This window comes from Ischnura elegans, chromosome 2 (assembly GCF_921293095.1).
Source record: "Ischnura elegans chromosome 2, ioIscEleg1.1, whole genome shotgun sequence".
Taxonomy (NCBI): Eukaryota; Metazoa; Arthropoda; class Insecta; order Odonata; family Coenagrionidae; genus Ischnura; species Ischnura elegans.
The window spans coordinates 24,273,840-24,287,928 of record NC_060247.1 but is presented as its reverse complement, the minus strand read 5'-3'; the positions used below and the strand labels follow the sequence as shown (position 1 = coordinate 24,287,928).

Here is a 14,089-nt window from a genome sequence, read left to right as displayed (position 1 = left end):
CACGCACCGGTACGTACGGGACACTATATTTTCATTGAAAATACAGTTATTAGGTGGGTAAGTGAGCCTTGTTTTTGGAAATTTAAATAATGCACAGAATTTATTTATGCTACCTACTGATGCCTAAAATGTCTCATGGGTAATTATGAGTTATATTAATTTTCCAAGGCGTTTAAAAAGATAGATGCAGGGTTTGATATTAAGGCAAAAGCATTTTATGCCGATTAAAGTCACATAGAAGACATTTTGCATCCAATAAAGTATGATAAAATGTTTCTTCCCGCTTCAAGATAAAATTCTATCATCAGGCGTCCTGCAGATGAGAATAAATATTTGCACAAAAATTTGCCGTTTATATTAAAGATAGATTATAGAGTCCTAGAACGAAAATAATGATGGAAAATGGATATATAAAATATACACCAGTAAATGAATGAATATTTATACTTTTTCAATGCAATTAAAATCCTGAATTCACCGTGTGACATTTAATAATATTTTTCAATATTTCTAATTTACAGTGAATCACATTCTTTATACGCTGGAAAATATTTTCACTCAATAAAAATGAAATGTCGCTCCGTTTCTAAAAATTAAAAATATATCTTACATGATCAAATCACAAATATCCGAACCTTTTGAGGTAGGCGGCAGGTGAACAAGTTTAGCTTAATAGAAGCGATGAAAAATATTAGGCAGCAATGGAATGACTCCTGAAAAAAAATACTCGAGCTCCATTATAGATAATTTCCTCAAAATGCAATTAGTTGCAAGCACAAATTGCTATAAAGGTCAATTTAATTAATTTAATTGCTTATGATCAGTGCTGTAGCTGGAAAAAAATTTGGAGGTACTCACCAAAAATTCCAACATCTAAACATGTATTATACTTCCGGCCGCGAAGGTTTTTTAAACAGTACGCTTAAAACGAGTTTGGATTTTAGGGGGTACGCCGTACCGGCCCAACTACGGCACTGCTTATAATTTCGATTGTTTTGGAAATTCACCCTAAAATCATCATCAAAATACATCTCCAATATTAATTTTGCTTGAATAATTTCGGGAGGGAATTAAATTTTCCGTAAAACAAATACGATTATGATAAATAAAGCAATCATATGAAATAATTTGAAATGAATATAAGTAAAATAGCTCGAGGTGTATCAAAATACCGATAGCAAGCGCACTACCGTAATTTATAATTGATATTAATGGAGCAGTCAAAATTAGACAAAGTCAAAGAATAGGAAATTGAAGGCGAACACAATTTGAACAACTGTCAGACAGCGAACTGAAGAGTGCTAAAATTTTGTTATCCTGATCATATTGAATACTGAAATAATTCCAAAAAAATCACGAGCTCCATTACAAAAAAACACAAACAATTTCCCTAAAACAAAAACAAAATACAAGGTTATCAATGAAAGCATTTGTGAACTATGGACGGTTGAATCCATTTATGTCCCAATTACATGAATAAACCAGAAGGCCTGCAAGTAAAAGTAAGAAGGACACCAACAAGAAACTTCATAGCGATCGATGAATGATACGACAACAACATCAATTGACCTGTCTACTGACCCTAAACCTGAAATAAAATTTGACAGAATGTTCTTATAAAAATCATAAGCATTAGCCAATATGGCTTGACTAACCTATCACTGAAAAGTTAAAAGGAAACAACATGCCACAGCCAAATAATTTGTGAAACATAAGTAAAGGACATTTAGACATATATGACCCTACCACTGAAGGGAATCAATGGGGGCGTGAGATGGGTATATAATGTGGCGAAGAAGCAATTAATGCCTAAACATTTTATAGTAAAATGGAAATCGATATATTTAACGAATAAAAAACAAATGTTTTGAAAATGAATTATAGAACGTAATACATGTGCACTCAGTCCTGAGTAAACAAAAAATAACTCCTTCATTTGCGGCCAATTTGAGCCCACCGTTTCCCTTACTACAAAAAGGGGACGAATGGGCACGTGGGTAAAGAAAATGAAGAAAGGCGAAAAAGAAACTCTTTTTTTCAAGATCCGATGAAGAAAACGGCGTCGACACCAATTAACTTAGTGGCTTTCGTCTTTTCGCGCGTGAAGGGAGGGAGGGGGGAAAGTAAGGGGAGTGGAGGGGAAGCTGTAGATGAGGAGGGCGGGCGGCAAACGTTTAAGCCCTGCCACCCCATCACACCCGACGTCGGAAGTCGAGAGGAGGAGGAGGATAAGGAAATGAGAAGGAAGGCGACGACATACCGTGGGGGATGGGCGGTGAGGAGGCGTGCGAGAGGAGAACCGACCGAATCAGAATCGAAGAGGCAATGTCGCGTCTCTGATAAACTGCGAGTTTAACAACTCGAAATTACGCACTTTTCACCGTCGGCGGGAGGGGGCAATTTCCGGTGCCTCCGCTCCGCCATCCACCGCACAGGCGTCGTAGTCATCATCATCACCATCGCCCAGATGTCTCCGTCGGGGTCCTATCACTCAGGCCCACCCCCACAGACAGACGGAGGACAGAGACGCGGCGCCCTTCCTTAAAACACCCACCGAATCTCCCCTCCCTCCACCCTTTCATTCTCCCCTTCCTCCCGCTTTCCTTCCTCATCCCCCCCTCCTCCTTGTTTAGCACACCTGATTTAGCGCCCCCCCTCTGACCCCCCTCCACATCTCTCCTCCTCAAGCAAGGATCAGTCAATTGAGGTTCATTTCCTCGAGAGACGGCGCGGAGATGCTCGCCTGATTTCAAACCGTTCTTTCCCGCCCATGATAGATTGTGTTGGAAAGATAATTACTTATTTAAATAGTTCCTTTACATGCTAGAAACGTACAATATAATTTAAAACCGCAATTCAATTCTCTAATTTGACGCGAATCTATTAATAATCAGGGGGATACAGGGTTGATTAATTTTATTCACAGACCAAAATTATATAGAATTACAGTTAAACAGTATTCATATTCGCGTCTGACCCTTGTTAAATTGACAATTTTGGTTTTAAACCGTTCTAGAAGTCCGTGAAATTATCACAGATGCGTCTCAATATCTACTCAATCAATTGGCCGATTAGCTTTGGATTAGGAATCGCTCTAGGTTATTATAACAGAATGAGCAAGGAGATTAAAACATTCTCAGTCCTTTTACTCATATGGGTTATCAACATACACGTTTTGCCACCGATAATAGGAGAGAGAGAAAAATAATAACAGAATGAAACGAGCAATCCATTTTTTCAACTCTATCAGTATATTCATGAAATAATAATAGTAATCGGAAAAAATAGTATTTAAAATTTTTTCAGCGGCTATGGTGCTGACAACAATGGTGAAACGATCGAGGGACTTAGCAATTCAAAAATGCATTTTACTGATTTATCAACATCAGTTCAAGAAGTTTGTGTGTTGGTGTGACAGACGTTTAAAATGTACTATTATATTAAACATTTCGAATGATTTGTTATATTTACAAAAATAATCTGATTTTGTCGAAATGCAGTTCAATTATTATCCAAAATAGTGTTTGACCAAACAGAAACCAAAACTCGCCACGTCCATCGGTGTAGCGACTATTTAAATATCTCCAAGTTGAAATACTCACAATTTAGATGTTGCAATGAGATGCCAAACGATATATATGATAAAAATACAACAGGATTAGGAATCAATCCTCATTTTTTTATAATATCTGTCAACTTTATCTCTCACTTCACTATCTTTAATTCACTAGCTCCGTGAAATTCGTTAAGGAAGTAGCCAAGTTCCTAAGGTAATCGAAGGTTCTAGAAATATTGCACGGAGGATATACTTATACAGACAGGAAAATGATGTTCACCCAAAATAAAACATCAATTGCACCTCTTTCTCTTCTTTCTCAGCGCTGTATACCGCAATCTTGTCTCCCATTCTCCCTCGCCGTCTCGTCTTATTATGAAACTCCCCAATCTCGCGCGCACCGCTTTCTTCTTCTCTTTTCTCCCCGACACTTCCTCCCCCACCCTGCTCAACGCACGCCCACCCCAGCATCCGCTTCTCCGACTGCGCCATTTTTTCCGCCCCGACTAATTGACACCATAAAGAGATTTACTCCTTGAGACTAATCGCGTTTAAAAAAAATCACTCCCGCGGCTTTCCGCGAAGAGACGGGGAAGAAGCTGATTGAGGAGGGAGGGAGGAGACGAGGCAGGAAGAGGGGAAGATAGAAGATGAAAGGGGAGAATGGAAAGAAGGAAAGAGTTGTAGCGGAGATGAGAATGGGAAGGATAGATGTGGAGAAAGCCAGATTAGAAGTCTGGAGGTGAGGTGGTTTTTCACTCGAGAGCTTGAGAAGTTAAGTTGTAGCATACAAAAATATTAATGCAATATCGTCAGAAGCGGTGCAAATGGGTTGTAGAAAATCCCCAGAGATTGAAAGCTTTCCGATGTAGGTCCTATTCAATATGATCCCAGTCACACTCTTAGTAATTACATTCAAATTTATTACTTATTGCGTTATTAAATTTTACTTAAAAATTCCTATTTTAAATTGCAATACTCATATCCCATCCAATAAGAAAAATCAATGAACCACAATATCCGCTGCGGCATCATTCCTTGAAGATCCTGTATTAGAAAAGTTTCATTCCCGGCGATGAAATAGATTAGTGTGGAATGGTATCTGTTATACGCCTGACACAAGAAGCGTGGCAAAGGTAGAGATTAAGCAGTATATCTACTCAAGAATGGCTGTCGAATTTTGGGTGCGTAGGTGACAGCGGGATAAAATTAATGAATTGCATAATGAAGAGAAAAGATATGGTATGAGTGGTTAAGAGTTATCTTTCAAGAACAATGACATGTAGAAAAATAAAGAGAGATCAGTATTGAAGAAAAAAAACAGAGCCAAAGGTAGTTGGAAAACCACCGCACAAACCTGCTAAGTTACGAGGCTTACTAGAGTGGATTACCACCTTTAAATGAATTTTAGGGGTCGGAAGATTAGAAGAGAAAAATAGCTGAATTTCGTTCATGCGGGAAGCATTTTCTTTCTTTCCGCATCTGGTGGGTAGAGAAATTTTCTTCTCGCCCCATTATGAAATCTCCACCCTTCGTCCCATAAGGCTGATTCTTTTAGGTCGCTATATTGGATTTGCATTTTTTTCTACCTCTTCCGTTCAGATCATCCATGCGGAACGTCGTAATCCTAAAAAATGTCTTTACAGGGATTTTTATTCTTAAAATTGCTTTTTGGGAAAAGTTTTAATATATAATATGATTTCTCAGAAAATGTGTGTTTCTCGGTATATAAAGTTCCAAATACCAACAGTTTGGCAAAGATTAAATACATATCATTCAATCAAAACAATTTTCCTACGCATACCATTATTCAGTTCTTATAATAAGTTTCATTAATACTACTTTTACTTCATTTTTCTTTGATTATATTTCTAATGGATGAACGAGTCAGTTATTTTACCAAATCCAGATCGTTCATGTTTCATTCCCAACGCGGAGAAAATTCAATTATTCAATCGAAACTTTCGAGGGTACACTGACTACTCAGTTTGTCAAGGTTTTTTTAGTCCTTACAATCTAAATGACAATGGTAATTCGTTTAAGCATTATTACATTTAAATTTCATTCCATTTACAGTCACTTCGAAACTTGACGACGAAAGTCAATCATAACAAAACCCCGGGCACACGAATGAGAAATTAAAAAACTTCCAGGAAAATATCTGCGGTAAAACTAACATTCGTCTAGACTAAGATTCGAACCCAAATGTCCTATCTTTGATCAAGTATCAACAACTTACACCACCAAATCATTGTTATCTTGAGCCACGAATCCGAGTTCCAATCAAAGCCATGTAAAATCATTTTTTCGTCTGGAATTTCTTCTCTTGGCGTTTATACTAAATTTAAAGTAAGGTTTATTCTTCAATGGCATTGTTTATTTCATCATTTTCACTCCTTTATATATAACATGTATATTAAAATTGCAGCTGAGTTTTATGTCATTCCTACGGACGCGCTTAAGCAGCGTACAAATATATAACCCACCACAATCTTTGCAGTAGGGATGACTTCCATTAGCTTTCCCTCCCGGAGCAAGCAAAATCCCAGCTTTTGACCCCTTTCTAATCCTAAACCGAATGCATACCACGGAATGAGAGCACATGGCGCGGGGATCCAAATCCCGTGTCCAAAGCACGAGAACAAAGATGAAAACCCTTTCTGCCCTTGAACCATTCCCTTCCACAATGCACCGCTTCTTCTCAAAAGGATTTAGCCCGGGGTGAAAATGGCGCCCCCCTCCCACCCCCGCCCTCCCTCCCTTGGAGCCGGCTCCTCTGTCCAAACCCACCGAAAATCTCCACCCCCGTCCTTCCTCCCCTTCTCCTCCTCGGACTCCGCCCCCGCGGAAGGGCCGACAACCGAGAGCGCAAACCCATGGTAACGACCGCCTCGGGGAGTCGCCTTCTCCGACCTTATGTATCCCCCAATGCGATCCAACGGGGAAACAAACTCCCCTACCCGCCCTCAAGGTATACGTTCGCAGAAGTCCGCTCTGCATCCATCCTATATTTTGCCATGATCGCATCGTTACTAGAAATTGGTTAAAGTTACGTGTTTGACTTGGCACGTAATTATTCGCAAGAAGACCACGCCTATCGTAAAAAAGGTGAATTTACAAAGTAACTTTAGCCTTCTTTCACGCCAAATCAAAGCTAAAAAAATATTCATCCGCATCAAATAAGAGACAGAGATAGTTAACTCCACGTGAGAGTCTCCTATTATGATTTCATTCAATTCATCAGAGCACATTTAACGTGCAGCGTACATATATCCAACGAGTATAACATCTAGCGATATTTCCTCTCCAAAATTCCTTTTATTCCCTTTCAGTAATATTTTAATCCTCCGTGAAGAATAGTAATAGCATTTCATTTCTTTACTATAACCGCAATCTTTCGAGTCTACCTCCCTATTTGTAGATATATTCTTGAATGAATATAAAAATTGGCAAGAAAAACATAAATCTAGTCTATTCTGTTGATAAAAATGCGTTGAGGACTCAAAAGTGAGATTACCGGGTGTGATTTCATTTTTTTGAATTTGAAAACTGTTCTAATGAAATTTTCCTGCGAACTTTTTAAAATTAATTGTAATAATTAAACTACAGCACCCTAGTGTTCTGTATTATATAACGTGTAAAGTACTGAAATAAAATTTTTAACAGTATCGTCTAAAATCTGTGTATCGATGACCTGAACGCCCTACAGCTCTTAATACCTTCGCTAGTTAGCAGTAGTGTAAATGGAGTAGTATTTCCCCGCCCACTCGCCGATCTATCTCCCCTGTCGCCCTGCCCTACCTCCCTCCCTCTTGATCCTGCCCAAAAACACCCTCGCTCGGCCCTCGCCTCAAAAACCTTCCTTTCCCAAGATGCCTCTGGCACCGTAGTCGAGAAAATCTTTGAGCCCGGTCGTAAATTACGAGGAGACTGAAATGAATGTTCCCGCAGACCCGAAAGGGAGGCGAGGGCAAGGGGAGAGAAAGAGGTGTGGAAGAAGCAGAGGGTGGGAGGGAGGGACACGGCGTCTTTCAAGTTTGAGGAGAGTTTTTGGAGGTCCAAGTGAGGGGGGCGGGGCGGGGCAGGGCAGTGGGCGGATCGGATGGGATGACGAACGAGGATGAGGAGGAAGGCCCTGGCCATTAGGCCACGGGAAGGGTGAGAAGGGGATAAAGGATGGCCAGAGAAAAAATGACTCGCGAAAATAAAACGTGTCATTAGAGGTAACACGGTGAGGGAAAGAGAGAGAGAGGAGGAGGCTAGATTGAAGAAAATGCTTGTGCCTCAATGGTGCATAGAACATATTGTCAAATACAATCAGCGACGTACACGGAATTACGGATACAAGGACATACCCCCCGGAATAAAAATTAGTATTCCCTGGAAGGCTAATTGGTGAACCCTTTATTGCCCACTGTTGCCTCTAGCAAAAGTAACATCAAAAATGTGTAAATTTCCCAGTCTATTTAGGAAATTCTAAACTGCGCATTATTTTGTGGTGTAAATTATAATGATGAAATATTTCGATACCTCCACTGCATAAAATGCTCAGCAATCGCCCAACGAATCAAATCCGCTCATCTAGATAGTGTGATGTCGCAACCCTATTTTTAATCTCTAACAATAATAGACATCTATACTCTCTGGAGCTTTATTCTATCTCCTGCCTCCAATATGGCTCTCTTCATAACAATCCCTTACTTACACTCCGATCACCATAGCGCCCTCAACTCCCAAAACAGCAATATAAACATAAACATGCATGCAAACAAAAATACAATTCAAACATAAATGCAATAAACTCAAAAACAGCAATGTAAACCTAAATATGCCAATGTATAATCCAAGGACCATGGCATAATTAATCATGCCCAACATCAAGGACGCGACGTTACAATAGCCCTTATATTACTAGATGAGCGGATTTGATTCAGTGGGCGATTGTTGAGCGTTTGCGCAGTGGAGGTACCGATTTAGCTGCCATGATAATGATGGTTGAGAGCACAAGTTTTCAGAGTGAAATATCTTGAAATTTTATTTCTCTCAGAAGCAGCTCTGGGTTAGAAATGGTTAAGGGTAAAGTCTACTGACCCATGATGAAAGAACACAAATGGTAATTTCCACACTTTTTAATTCCAAAACCCAACAACTGACCCACATTGTTGAGGTTTTGAATTAAAAAGTGTGTAAATTACCATTTGTGTTCTTTCGTCGTGGATATAACGAGCTTCCATCAAATCAAGCCGGGAGCCATTTTATACGTCTACTAATTCGTTGTGATTCTTGAGTCCTCAAGGCCCACGTTTTCATAGGAAAAAAGACGTAACTGTCAAATTCATTCTTTATATCAAATAAATACCTTCAATTTGTCGAAGCTATTCTGCAAATCCTAACTTGAGATAGCGCACGTATAACATTTCAAAGGAATATTAGACTATTGTGACGACTAAAAAATGTTCATGCACACTTTGATTAGACTATCAAAGTCACTTGTACCTATAAATCTAGATAAAAATTAAGAAGTGAAGTGAAGAAAACCGGGCCATAAACCTCTTAGCATAGTGCATATTTGGATCTACAGCGACTTGAAGGTGAGTCCTTAACTTTGTGACTCACTCATCCAACACAGGAGACCTTACGGCCTAGAGTTTTCTCAAGAGTCCAATATTTTTATGAGATTTTGAATGGTAGGAGGGTTAGATGAAATCTGGAATAATTGCAGGAAAAAATCTCTGTATCCAAAACTCCCATGACACTGCTTAATGCTGATATTGTATGAAATTAACCGCAGTGGTTAACGTCAAATGTGATTCCCAATGACTACTTTCCATAAGGTTTTCAAAATATTTTCGACTTATTTCACATTTGATGAGTAATTTCGCTAAAATAAAGAAAATTCTACACTATGTCCATGTAGCCAAGCTTAAATAGTTTAATCGGCTACTAACTCAATATACTTCAACTCAATATTTTCGATTAAAATCTTTGCGATATGCGTGAGCATATTTTTATTAGTGTCTAGCAGTAAAACTTAGAGATATTTCAAAGACATTTATCAAACTAGTTTCACTTTGTGCGATTTTAATTCGCGGTTCAATAAAAACTCTTATTTTTTAAAATGTCGACGACACTCACGATAATGAAGGCAATACGCCCATATTTTCCATGGAATTTTGAAGTTGTTGCGAAGTAAAATAAATATTTTTTTAATGAAAGACAGTGCACTTGTATCTATTTTGAAGATATTTCCGAATAAGAAAAAAAAACATCCACTTGATAATGCACATTTTTTCACAGGTCCGACAGAAGCGATAAATTTTGAGAGATTTCATTTACCTAACGAGTAGATATGGGAATTCTGTTATCCCCTGAACTACAAAGGACTTTAATAAATACTCGTTGTAATTTTGTTAAAGCATTTGCTTTTGTTTGCCATACGCTTTTGTAGGCGGCTGGCGGGGTAGTATATAGATGTAGATAAAATGTAACGAGTCTAAGACTACGTCATGCGTAGGCGTGAAAGCAGAATGGAAGGAGGGAGGAATGGCAAGAAGAAGAGGACGATCCGAGGAGAAGGCCGAAGGAGGGCGAGAAGAGTGGTGGGATGAGTGAGGGTGGGAAGAGTGGGGAGATGCGAAGGACTGAGGAGAGTGTCTTAAGAAGGGAGAGCATTGTGGTGGGCAGGGGTCGTCCGGAGTTGAAGAGCAGCGAGGGAGAGAGCAGCGGAGCGTGTAGGGCCGGCTGAAGGCACTTGCCCCTTTCTCACCCAAAGCCTCATCCCACGTATACACACACGAACACCAAGAAGGAACCTCCCGAAACCCTTCCTCCCTTTCAAATCCACAGTCATTCTCTTTCCCCTGGCCCTCGGAGAGGTCCTTTGCGTCCGTTCCCCTTGTACTGCGCCAGCCAAGGAAACCCTCCATTCCCTATTCCTATGCCTCACTTCTCCGGCTATTTAACCTGGGAGTTAAGGAACTTGGGTCGGAGGGCGGGCGGCCGGGCCGGAGAGTTGGACCAAAGACAATGGCATCTGGAGAGGAAAGCGAACGCTCTCCAAGTACGGACGCGTGAGAGGGGGGGAAAGGAGCCAAGGGGATGGACCACCACGGTGAGGAGGGAAGAGCTATGTTTGAAAGGATGGGAAGGTCTCCGGAGGGTGGCGAGGGGGGGAGAGGTTGAAGGTTTGGCGTAAAGCACCCGGGCGTGAGTGGCCGGGGAAATCTGGGCGTTTATAAACGAGTGGTGGAAAATTGGTCGCCTTCCCTTCCCTTGAGTTGCTAGCGCAATGAGTTCCCCTCCCGGAAAGACAGCTATAAGGCGAAAGTACGGTACGGCACATAGCGGATTTAACTTGTGCAACCCTTGGTTGCAAATTTAAATATTTGGCAGACTATATGACTTCTTAAATTGTATGTCTTTTCAATCGAGATATTTGAGTGGATAGACATCCAGTTTCTTATATTTCCCGCTCATTTTGAGACACTTACAGTTTTGAAACGAGCTTCAACAGTGAGTAATAATATTGATTTTAACATTTCTTACATTACATTTCTTACCAATTACGAGAAATACAGAATTGAAAATTAACAGACAAGTATACTAAACACAATTTTAAACCACCAATGCCCATCATATCCAGGCGTGACTCGAACCCACGGCCTTCGGTTTGTCATACGAGGACTTTTACCCTTGCCACCGAGGCAGAAGTAATTTTTTAGGGTGTTTCTCAAGCGAGAATCATCTCCATACTTATTTGTATTACAATTATGATCACGGTAGAAACAAATGTGAAATTTGTAGATACCTATTGTAACGTAATGTAAACAAGCCACCATGTTGTTCGTAAATAATTTAAAATTAACAATGGTAGTGAGGAGGCAAGAATGGTAGTGAGGGACGCGGAAAGGAAATACACAAGCGGGAGTCGTGGGTTGAGAGAGCTACGTATAAGACGTGTTTTATAAGATTGGAAGAATAAGAAAAAAAGAGAGGACGCAAAGAAAAAGGAGGCGCCCACAAGAGAGAGAACCGATGGAAGGAAGGACGCGTGAATAAAAAAAAGTGGAGAAAGATCGAGAGAGGGGTCGAGGAGGAAGATATCAGGCAGAGAGTGGAGTTGTGGAGTACTGTACCATCCGGCAGTGTTTGAGTGGAGACGCGAGCAGTGAACCCGATAAGTAAACTTGAATGATTATTATATATACACAAGGGGAAGAGTTAAAAGCCCATTGTAATATAAATGGAAGTTATGCAATCTGTTTGTTATAATGATCGATAGTAAATTGGGCCCAATTAGTCTTATTTCATGATATTCTGAATATAAAAGTGTAAAAGTGATATTTTGTGTATGTTATTTTATAATTAAGTGTGTTTCTCTACCCTATGATTACACGAAACCAAACAAATAGTAGGTGAGTTGTGATGAATTAATTGGTAGTGTTACACTATATAAAATGAATTCCACAATGCACGTAGCACGCGAGCCAAAATATACTCTCTTATTTCATAAAATCTGGCACTCACCTGACAAAAGGTTCACCACTCGTTGCACTGACGCATGCGCAAAGCGTAAAATTGAAGACTTTCCCACAGTGAGATCATTCCCACTGGATCTCATTCCTCATCCTAATCCTACGGGACCCGGAGCGCATTGGCGCACCGCGGCAAAGGACGCAGTCCAGGGGCATTGAAGAGAAACCCACGTATTCCTCGAAGGTGGTCACGCCAGCCGGTAAGACGGATAGATGAGAAGGCGGGGAGATGTTGGATGTACGGATGGGATACGTCGGTAGGTCTGCTCGGGTAAGCCACGCTCCTCAGCCACACGGACCTCGTGAAATATTCAGGACGAATGAAGTTGGCGCCGTGCCTCACCAGAGGTTTTCCCTTCGTCCGTCACCACCACCCTCTCTACCTCCCAAATATCTATCCCCTCACCTTCGTAACGAAACCACAACCTCCCACTGCTGCCAGCCTCTTTTGAAATAGTTTCACTAAGTATTTACGATGGTTGAAAAGCATCTGCGAAAATATCCACGATAACTCAACTAACACTATAAGTTAAAAGGTAGGTTTTACCTTAATTAAGTAGGTATTTATTTCTATCGATACCTCCTTTGCCTTCCTTGTCTTAATAGTAGTAAGTAAGTGGTAAGTAAGTAGTAAGCTAGTGATAACGTTGAGTAAAAATCCTAAGACTTCAAATCATTTGAGAAAAATAACAAAAATCAATACTCCTCATTAAATCAGAAATGTTTGATTGCCGTCTCCTTTAAATTTAAATAATTGCGAAATATACTAAAAATTATTACCACTGACCTCCGAAGGAAATTGGTATATAACAAAATTCATCCTACATGGTGAATAGAAATAGAAATTTATCGATCAAAAACTTAAATTATAGGATTAGAGCCGAAAATGTACAGTCGAGAGCATAGGTGTAGTCAAATTTGGAGAAAATAAGCAATCGAGTCCAATAGTATTTTGAATGATCATTTTAAATATTCAATTTAGATAATCTTATCTTATTTTAGATAACGTTTTACCATTGATAGAAATTCGTGCACTTTAACTGCAAAAAAATCGATCTTTGAAAACTGAAAAAAGTCGAAATTAATTTCACGCGCTCTGATCGATTGAGACGCAGGAGGATTTCTCAAGGAAAAACTTTTCGAGAGAAACCTTCCGACCCACATTCTGGAAATAGAATTCCGCTTTACTCGACGGCTGCCCCTTGGTGTTAGTCGTCAAAGAGACGAAGAAGAAACTTACCCAAACAGAACCGAAATCTCGACTCCTGGCCTCTCCGCAGTCCCTCTTCCTCCACACTTGCTCCGTCTCCTTCTCCTCCGCCTACTACTTCGTCGGGGCTACATTCCTCCTTATATTACATCCTCTTGTCCATGCCCTTGCAAATCTTTCCTCTTTTCGACACCGCAAACAGCTTACCGTCTCCATGGCCAGGGGCTCAAGATTTCCTTCTCGGTCTAAACTCTCTTCTCCAACCCACTTTGTCTCTCCCTCTCTCACCCTTTCTCATTATCCTCTGAAGCGATTGGAGATCCATCCACTCTCCTCCTCTCGCTCCCAAGACAGAAACCTCTCTGTCCTTTCGCTCCTGCCTGAAGATTTCTCCCTGCGGCATCTCGTACGAAAGCCACTCAGACTGGCGTGGAGTTTGTCTGCTGGATTCGACCTGTAAATGGAAAGAATCATAAACTATCATTATTTTTAATTTAATGAAATCAAAGCATTTGAAGACATTGCAGCAATTTTTATGTTTTCATCTATGAAAATAAAAATATTTAAAACTTTTCTTGATTGATTTGTTGGAATTCGATAGAATTCTTTCGTAATACGGGACAAATAAATCAGATAAATATACAATGAAATTTAATCAAGAAATTTTCAAGGGGGTAACATAGCATCAATTTTTTATTCATGCTCAACATGCTATACATATTGTAGGCAATGTGATACAACCAACCATAAAAGAACTGTTCAAGTCAATGAATCAATCCATTGCTAATT

General features: G+C 40.0%; 1 long non-coding RNA gene across 1 annotated transcript in view; it reads right to left on the bottom strand.

The window, feature by feature from the left end:
- LOC124174019 overlaps window positions 1–13,684 on the bottom strand; it is a 44,390-nt gene extending 30,706 nt beyond the window's left edge. The window contains exon 1 of the long non-coding RNA XR_006868837.1: window positions 13,331–13,684. This is a non-coding gene — a long non-coding RNA (uncharacterized LOC124174019). The remainder of the gene's footprint in view (window positions 1–13,330) is intronic.
- Window positions 13,685–14,089: the final 405 nt, after the last annotated feature.